The following is a 9,101-nucleotide window of genomic DNA, read 5'->3' as shown; positions in this document are numbered from 1 at the left end:
ACCCCACGGGGTGCACCAGAAATATCCTCGACGGTCAGATTGAAATTCAATACCAAAAGGCTCGGATAACCCGGAGCACACCGTATATATATATAAAAAAAGGAAAGCAGAAAAAAGAAGAAAAGAAGGAGAATTCAAAAGTTATTACAGACCCCGCAAGAAAAAGTAAAATATAAGGTCCAAAATGCATCCTGGCATCACTGAGCCCCCTCAGAGGTCTCAGTGACTACCGGATCCGCCAGGACAGCCACCTCCTCTCCGACCAACTCCGGTGCCTCTACTGGTACCGGCGGAGGATCGACCTCAGCCTCATGCATCAGTCTGTCAAGGGGAAAGGAAGGATCAACCTCTTGAACACTCCGCCGGCATTCAGCAAAAGCATCAATCTCAACATCCACACTAAACGCGGCCGCAGCCCTAAGGAACTCCACTGAGCCACGCCATTCCTCCCGCGCCTCCGCCAGTTCCCGGGCATGCGTTCGACGAGCCACCGCCAATTTGTCCACCGCACGACTTCTCCCATCCATGGTTGTCCGGAGGTCTTCCCGAAGTCGAGCGACAGTATCATCAAAGGTCGCTTTCTCCTCTCGGGCTCTATCCAAATCCTCGCTTAGCTGCCGGTTTCGCTCCTCAAAGGCACTTATCTCAGCCTCATCCTCGAGCAGGCACTGCACCATCGTCCTGGCATAGCTCTGGGACTGCAAAAGCAACATATTAGAAAATTTCCAACGTACGTTCTCAAAATGGCAAAGAGAGAAACGTACAAACAGAAAACCGGCCGCCCGGTACTTACGCAAGATGTTGATTGAAAATACTGAGCCCCAAGGGCCCTACGATCATAGCCCTCTAGCTCAGCCTCGTCGCCAGGAAGGGCGGTCGTCACCCCCAGCTCCACCCCAACCCGGGGATTCATAAGAACGCTATCATCAACGCCAATCTTCCAGTAGGCTTAAACAGCTCTCCTCGCGCCTGGAAGCTCTGCGGAGGAAGCACCACCCGTTCCAGAAGAAGTTTGGTCATAACCGCCCCCTCCATCCGACTTGGCACGTCCTCCGCAAAGGCAGGAGAACGCGCCACGCGAACAGCATCCCCCTGTCGAGCGCTAGAAGGGGCAGCCCTCTTGGCGGACGGCTCCGACTCCGAAGGACAAAGCCTAGCCGCCCCCTTTTCTTCGACCGCTCGAGCAAAGGGGCTAGAAGGCACGGATGCCGCGAGCTTCGCTTGCGACCGGTCCAGCCTGGCCACGGCCATAAAATCAGAAGGGATCTTCTTGTGACTCATCAGACCCTTCGTCACCACCGCAACTCCTTTCCCCTTCCCAGCGTCACCGGAAGAAGACATACCTCCTGCCAAAAACAGGAGAACAACAACCGCTCAGAACGAAGGAAAGTAACAAAAAAAAAGAGATAAAAAAGGGAGAAATAGAGAGGGAGAAAGAGGAGAGGCGCTCACCACGACGGCTGGCGGAACTCTCCCCCGTTCCCTCGCCCATACAGCGGGTCCTCCTCTCCACCGCTCCCAGCAAACCAAGCCTCTTCAAGCTCCTCTCCCATCTAAACTCAGAAACGTCAATAGCCTCCCCAGAGGCGAGCTTCCCCAAGTCAAACTTGCTATAGTCAGACTCGTCAGGGAGGGACTTCCTTCGCCACTCAACAGAGCGCCTTCAAGACCGAGGAAAGTCCCAGCCGGCGTCCGACGGAGGGGTGATGAACACATACTCCTCATTCCACTTTTTGATGGAGCAAGGCAAGTTCGCTGCCATTTTCACCTGAGGACGCTAGGTCAGATATAGCCAGCTGTCCTCCCCCTTCACCAATGGGCTAAGGGCAACACAGGCCCGGAGCATCGGAAGGGTAGGCTGAACCTTATGAAGACCCGCCTTGGCCACAAAGGCCAAGAGAGTGCGCCAACTATTAGGCGCCAGTTGGGAGGGGGCCACCCGGTAAAACTCGAGGGCCTCTACTATAATGCCCAAGAGCGGAAACCTAACCCCCGCCCGAAAAGCCTCCACGTAGAAAGCTACCTCTTCCTCAGTGGTACCTCCACACACCCCGTCTACAAAGGAAGGAACCCTGATCCCATAATCATCGAGAATGTGGAACTCCCTCCTAATTTTCTCCGCCGCCCCTTCTCCCAAAGTGTTCCTGAAACATGCCACCCGACCGGGAAGAATAACGGCACCAGACCGAATATCCCCAATCTCCGCCTCACGAGCAGAAGAAACTCAAGCCATAGATTCCGAAGGAGCGGCCCCACCGATGACCCAGAGATCCCGGAGCTATCTCTCAACTCCGTGGGCTGCCATACATCTTCAGAGACGCCGCCCCCACCCTCTACAGACAACCGCCTCCTTTTTCTTGGCGGAGCCCTCTCCACTACTTCTACCGACTCAGAAGAAGGGCTCTGAGGTACAGTCGCGACAGACATCGTAAACTATCAAATGGCGGATAAAAAGAAAGACACAGAACTCACCGGAAGAAGGTTGATGAACAAGCAACGCGCAGAAAAATCGCCGCGGAGGAAAACCCGTTTAACCCGAGGAAGACGAAGAAATAAAGCAAAGAATGAAATCCCCAAAAGGCTTTAAAAAGGGCTAGGGTTTCGACACGCGTCGTTTGATTTCCCTCCTTTTCTAAATCGATGGGACACGCACACATGTCGCCGATTGGGAAACCCGAGGGAACCGCCAAAAGTCCCACACGGAAAAGACGCCCCTACCCCTACGTGACTTCCCCAGCAAGCCACCCTTAAACCCTCACCGTGCTCAACAGCAAAAGATTCAGACCCCATCACAAGAGCCCGGCATAGAAATCCACTACATGGAAAAAATCCAAGTACATGAGGGAAGGCTCGGACCCGTCACAAGGGTCCGTCATACATATCCACAAGATAGAAAAAACGACGTTCGATGGCAAAGAGCTCGGAACCCTTCACAAGGGGACGGTATGCGGATCCGTGGGGTGGAAAATACTGCGTAAGGCCAAGAAAGGCTCAGAGCAAGTCCCGAAGAACCGACACACGGTGCCACCAGGCAAATAATACCAAACGCAGCGAAAAGGCTCGAGTCGCGCGGGAAAGCAAACACGCAAGGAGAAAGACAAAAGAGCCATTCATAAACCACTTCCTTCTGGCCCACGGGCCTACAAAAGACGGAGGAGTAAAGACAGAAGGCACGCAGGCCCGGACCCCCAAGGCCCCTAACAAAAAAAAAGACACAGAGAAAAGAGGCTTCCTCCAAAATCCTACTTATCCCGCCACCTCGGGCTCAGAGCGATTGGCCGCTAAAAGAGTTCTTTGCATCGGAGAGCTCCTTATCACTCTGCTCCCCCCTCCGAAGAGCTCCCCCAGCGGCGATTCTCAGCAAATCGGGCCTGGTCATTTAGCCAGCGCACCCGATTCCTCAACAAATCATTCTCCGCCCGCAAGGCCGCAATCTCCCGATCCATGTCAATCATCCGACTGCAAACCGCCATTTCCCTACGATGGACATGGGAGAAGAACGACCGGTGGCGATGGACAAAAGCTTCATGGGACTCCCTCTCGTAAAACGGAGGAAGGGGAGAACGCGGGGAAAACCTGGAGGCGGGTTCCTCTCAGGAATCGCTTGCCGGGGCCCCAACCTGTCGGGGTTACTCTCGGGATTGCTGGGAGGGCTCCCCTCGGTAGCAACTCTCCCCCCACCGCTAATAGAGAGACCCTGAAAAGACGACGACATCTCTGACAAACCTGAAGAAAGGCCGGAAGAAAGCAAAAAAAAAAGAAGAAGAGAGAACGACGAAGAACAAAAGGCAATCTGCATGAAAACAGGAGAGCCCACCTCTTATAAAACCCTATGGGAAACCCTGGAGTAGGAAAACGAAGTGATTGCCATCCGCGTGTTCGTTTCCTATTGAACGACCGAGCGGCGCCGCATAATGGCGACACAATTCCTCGGGAAGGAACTGTCGGACGAGACAGCACGTCCTCTCGTACCCCAAAGCTCCCATAAATGCCTTCGTCAAGATATTCTTTAACCAGGCAAGCAAGCCCGCTCCCCGGGACCAATCAATGGACTAAAGGTAATATCATGATGAGATATAAAGACGGCGCTATTCCTAGAACACGCCACGTGTCGCCCCCACACCTATATAAAGCTTAAACTTCATAAAGAAAGGCGAGGAGAAACGGCAAGACCGTACGAATTCAACACGTATCGCTATCTCGACCCCACGCAGGTTCGGGGCCCGGAGCACAGGCCTTCAAAAAGAAAGAAAGAAAGAAAAGAACGAGGCCTGGAGCCCAGGTGCAAGGTCACGACACACGAGCACAATGAGCAACGGAGATTAAAAGTGCCAGAAAAGGCTCGGAATCCCGCGCAAGTTCGGTCAGAACGTCGCAATTCCTTACAAACAAAGATAATATCTATCAAAATACAAAAAGCAACAAAAAAAAAAAAACACGGCACCAATTCATAAAGATCATCCATTCACATCCTCCTGGCCCACAGGCCCACAAAAAGAAAGGGAAACGAGGAACAAAGCACGGGGCACGCAGGCCCCAAAAAATCCCCAACAAGGAAGGGTAAAGGCACACAAAAACACAAGAAGAGCCAGAGATTAATCGGAGAAAGACTCCTCTCCTGAAGGGTTCCCCTCCTCCTCCCAAGAATTCTCCAGCAGGGGGTCCACCTCATATTCAAACAGCTGCTCATTGAGAAGGTCAACCTTTTTCTGTAGAGGCTCGTTCTCCCGCTTCAAGACCTCGATCTCCTTGCCCATCTTCACAATATGGCCACATAATTCCGTCCCCTGGTGATAGGCTCGGGAGAAAAAAGACCACTTCCTGGCGACACGGGAACGAGACGACTTGTCTTCCCTGGGCAAGGAGGAAAGGCGAAGGGGGGGGGGAAGCCGGAGGAAGAACCCGGGTTCCTCCTAGCCTTCTTCTGACGAGCCGCAAGATCCTCCCTCGGATCGGAAGACAAGTCGGGGTCACTCGAAGATTCCTGGAGGAGGCGGGCCTTGCCCCTAACTCGCGAAGGAAAACCCGACATGTTGTTGAAAAAGGCGCGAAAAGACACCTACTGCAAGGCGTCAGGGCGATCCCCCTTTTAAACTCAAGAAGGGAATCCTAGTACCTCGAAACAAGGCAACCCATTTAACGACGCTACCGATTCCCGGGGATGGCCACTGGATAAAACGGCGCGCCTCCTCGTACCCCGGAGCCCTCGTAAATATCCTCATCATGACTTCGCTCGAACAAAACGTTACTCCCTCGGCCCATTCAATGGACCAAAGGAGTAAGGGGGAGTTATGATGGGACACAAATACGGCTGTGTTCCCAGATATCGCCACATGTCATCCATGCACGAGCAGAGCCCAATCATCATGAAGAAGGGCGTTGGAAAACGGCAAAGACCACACAATCATGACAAGTGTCACCCTCTCGCCACCCAGGCCTCATCATCACAAATTATGGAAGGAAATGGCCGCCAAAGCCATGCGCGCCGGCGAAGCAGGGGGACGGCCCAATCCTGCAAAAGAAGGTTTTCTCTCCATAATGATGAAAGGGCCGCGCGCCTTCCTTTAAAAGGGAGGAAAAGGAAGAAGGGAGGGAAGACATTTCCGCTGAAAAAAGGACTTCACCCATTCTCCATTCCGGACACCGAGAAAAGAGGCGAGGCAACAACAGAGGAGGCTAGGAACTCAATCCTACTCTCCCTGCTAGTCCCCTCCGACCCACTCACTTACGCACCCAGAAAAGATTCTGCACGCTGCCCCTGGTAACCCTGATCGAAACCCCTTCCCCTTCTCGTTGTTCTTTATATTGATTGGTCGAAGGATCTGACTTGGGTGTCGAAGTGGTCGTCCGGGACCCACCCAGGACCCCCTGACCCCCTTTGTTTGTGATTGCAGACCCCGCGGAGGCCCTCTACCGACTGCGCAATCGCAGACCCGGATTCAGACGCCATCACTAAGCAAATTGTTGGTTATGAATCTAAAGAAAGAGGTTATAATATTCCTGGAAAAGAAAATCGCAATCTCTAACGAACATGATCAAGAATTATTATTATTTCGGCACAAGAAAAGGGCGAAGAATTCCTTCTCTTGTGTGGTTTGGTAATTCATGTCAAAATTAGCCAAACACGTTGAACTGTGCCACTAGTCCTGGTGTGCCAGTGCACACACACTGTCGGCCACATTGTCGGCCAAAGAGGATGGACGACCGCACCTGGGCTCTAGCACTTCTCTTCCATCATCTAGGCATCTAGCACTTCTCTTCCATCATCTAGGCATCGTGGACTTAGCGGAAAAAAATAAATACCTACTTACACACAACAAATCCTCTTATCTTGTAAAAAAATATGCCAGGTATATGGCATGATAAAGATTGCTTGTTACTTTAATGATGGCCGGCCTAGTCTTTCTTTTTTCTTTATGATTAATAGTTGGTTTCCATGACTTCCTTCTATTCTCCTCCAATAAGACTGATGGAAAGTGATGCCCTCCATGACCAAGTAAAAAGTCACATAATGGGCCAAAGTAATAAGTCCCAATCCATTTACTAGCAAAAATGGACGGTAATTAGAGATAAAAAACTCACTGTCAGACACAAGTCCTCGTACAAAAATACAAAGTCAGTCAACTAAACATCTGGTCCAGTAAACGTAAGAAGCACGACCATAATTTGATATTTGCACGAACCCAGCTGTCTTTTCTTCTTTAATCGGCTCGTGAGAGCTTTTTGGGAAATGTAATAACCTTTCGACAGCTCTTTAAATACTAAAAGACAAGATGGTTTGTGAAAGTTTGTGAAAATATCAAAATATTGCTGTGCTGATATCATTTCCTTACAAAAATTTCCACCCATAAAACCTTCAGAAGATGAGAAGAAAGAAAACTCTGAAACTTCTCCATGGAGTTGTGGTGGTTTCTCAGTGTCATCTCACTCTTCATCTCCTTCTTCCTGAAATCACTCCTTAACCTAAAGAAAAAAAACCTCCCACCTAGTCCACCCACTGTCCCCTTTATCGGCCACCTCCATTTACTAACCAGGCCGCTCCTCGACCTCGAAGCCTTCATCAGAGAACTCCATGAAAAGTACGGCCCCATCGTCACTCTCTACATCGGTCCTCGCCTGGCCATCTTCATAAACAATCATTCCATTGCCCATCAAGCTCTCATCCAAAAAGGCTCTCTCTTCGCGAACCGTCCTCCTCTTCCCGAAGCCAATCGCATCCTTACTAGTGATAGTCACAACATAAGTTCAGCCAATTATGGCCCGCTCTGGCGCCATCTCCGGCGAAACCTCGTGTCGGAAGTCTTCGAACCTTCTCGCATAAATTCTTACTCCCACGGCCGAGAGTGGGCTCTCAAGCTTTTGATCAGCAATCTCAAATTCAAATCTCAATCCCATGATGGATCCGTTTGTGTCATGGAGTGCTTACGCCGCGCAATTTTTTGTTTGCTTTTGTTCATGTGTTTTGGGAAGAAACTCAATGAAAAGGAGGTGGAAGATATTGAAGTTGCAGAAAGAAGGTTACTTGTTAGGACTTTCAAATTGGATATTTTCACTTTTATGCCAAAGATTGGGAAAATTGTGTTTAGGAATAGGTGGAAGAGTTTGTTAGAGGATCGTAGAAATCAAGAAGAACTACTCATCCCTTTGATCGAAGCTCGTAGGGAGGTTCAAAAGAAAGGACTAGAAGATGATTTCGTCTACTCGTATGTCGATTCACTTCTCACACTCGAGCTCCCAAATGAAGGCGGAAGGAAGATTAGTGAAGGAGAGAGAGTGACGCTTTGTTCGGAATTTATCGATGGAGGGACCGAAGCCACTTCGGTGGCGTTGGAATGGATCATGGCGAACTTGGTGAAGAACCAAGAGATACAGAGAAAATTGTTGGAAGAGATTAAGAGGGTAGTTGGAGAAGAAGAATATATAATTAAAGAGGAGGATTTGAATAAAATGCCTTATTTGAAGGCGGTAATCATGGAGGGACTCCGACGACACCCACCAGGGCACTTTGTGATACCGCACGCGGTGTCAGAGGAGGTTTCTTTAGGTGGGTATGTGATACCAAAAGATGCTATGGTTTTTTTCGCAGCGGGAGAGATGGGTTTGGATGAGAAAGTGTGGAAGGATCCCAGGAAGTTTAGGCCAGAGAGGTTTTTGGAGGGGGAAGAGGTGGATATTACTGGGAATAGGGAGATAAAAATGATGCCTTTTGGGGTGGGGAGGAGGATTTGTCCTGGTTTGAATGTTGGAATGCTTCATCTTGAATATTTCGTGGCGAATTTGGTGAGGGAATTCGAGTGGAAGGCAAAGGATGGAGAAGAGGTTGATTTTTCTGAGAAACAGGAATACAGTGTTGTTATGAAGAATCCTTTGCAAGCCATCATTGTTCCGAGGAAGAAACAGAGGTAGAAAGATCTTTTTTTTTTCGGAAATGAACAGAGATAGAAAGATCTTATGATTAGTCCTGCTCCTCCATTTACTGCTTTAGTTTTATATCCCTTTCCTGCTGCTCCTCTTTAGCTTTATATGGGTTATTTTCCTGTTGTAAGATTTTTAATGGACTTGCATAGCGTATGCTTAAGATTTTTATGCCCAATTTCTTCTTGCGTTTAATTTGCTTAATCACATACTTGTGATTTGATCACGCAATGCAATATTAGTTTTAACAACTCTGTGATGAATCTCGCAAGTAATGTAATGAATTAGTATTTGCTTGGGAAGGGGATATGGTGACTAACAGAGATTTATGTTGACTTGAATCCAATGAAAATTGCTCATTTGACGGACAGAGATTTCCCCAAATTATACATGGAGGAGAAGAAAGATGAGTGATTAATTATGGGGATTTCTCATCTGCTCTACCCCCTTCAGCGAAGAACATTATCACCTTCAGTAACCTACATCATGCTTCCTACCTTAAATTAAATAGGAAGAATTACTTACATTGGCAATCCCAATTCATTCTCCTCCTCTCCATTACCTATTTGGATTTCTCACTAACAACACGGCGTACCCTCTGATGTATCCCCATGACTACCCGATTCCTTCCTAGTGGATCCCTCTTACCAGTTATGGCAAGATCAACTCGTCTTGAGTTGGCTCAT

General features: G+C 49.3%; 1 pseudogene; it reads left to right on the top strand.

Moving 5' to 3' along the window:
- The first annotated feature begins 6,859 nt into the window (after positions 1 to 6,859).
- Positions 6,860 to 8,610, top strand: LOC143885279 (cytochrome P450 89A2 pseudogene; annotated as a pseudogene).
- The last annotated feature ends 491 nt before the right edge of the window (positions 8,611 to 9,101 follow it).

Source organism: Tasmannia lanceolata, unplaced genomic scaffold (assembly GCF_043159265.1).
Source record: "Tasmannia lanceolata isolate RefF3 unplaced genomic scaffold, GAP_Taslan_0.1 ptg000008l, whole genome shotgun sequence".
NCBI lineage: Eukaryota > Viridiplantae > Streptophyta > Magnoliopsida > Canellales > Winteraceae > Tasmannia > Tasmannia lanceolata.
Note: the sequence above shows the minus strand (reverse complement) of the source record. Positions and strands in the feature narration are given on the sequence as shown.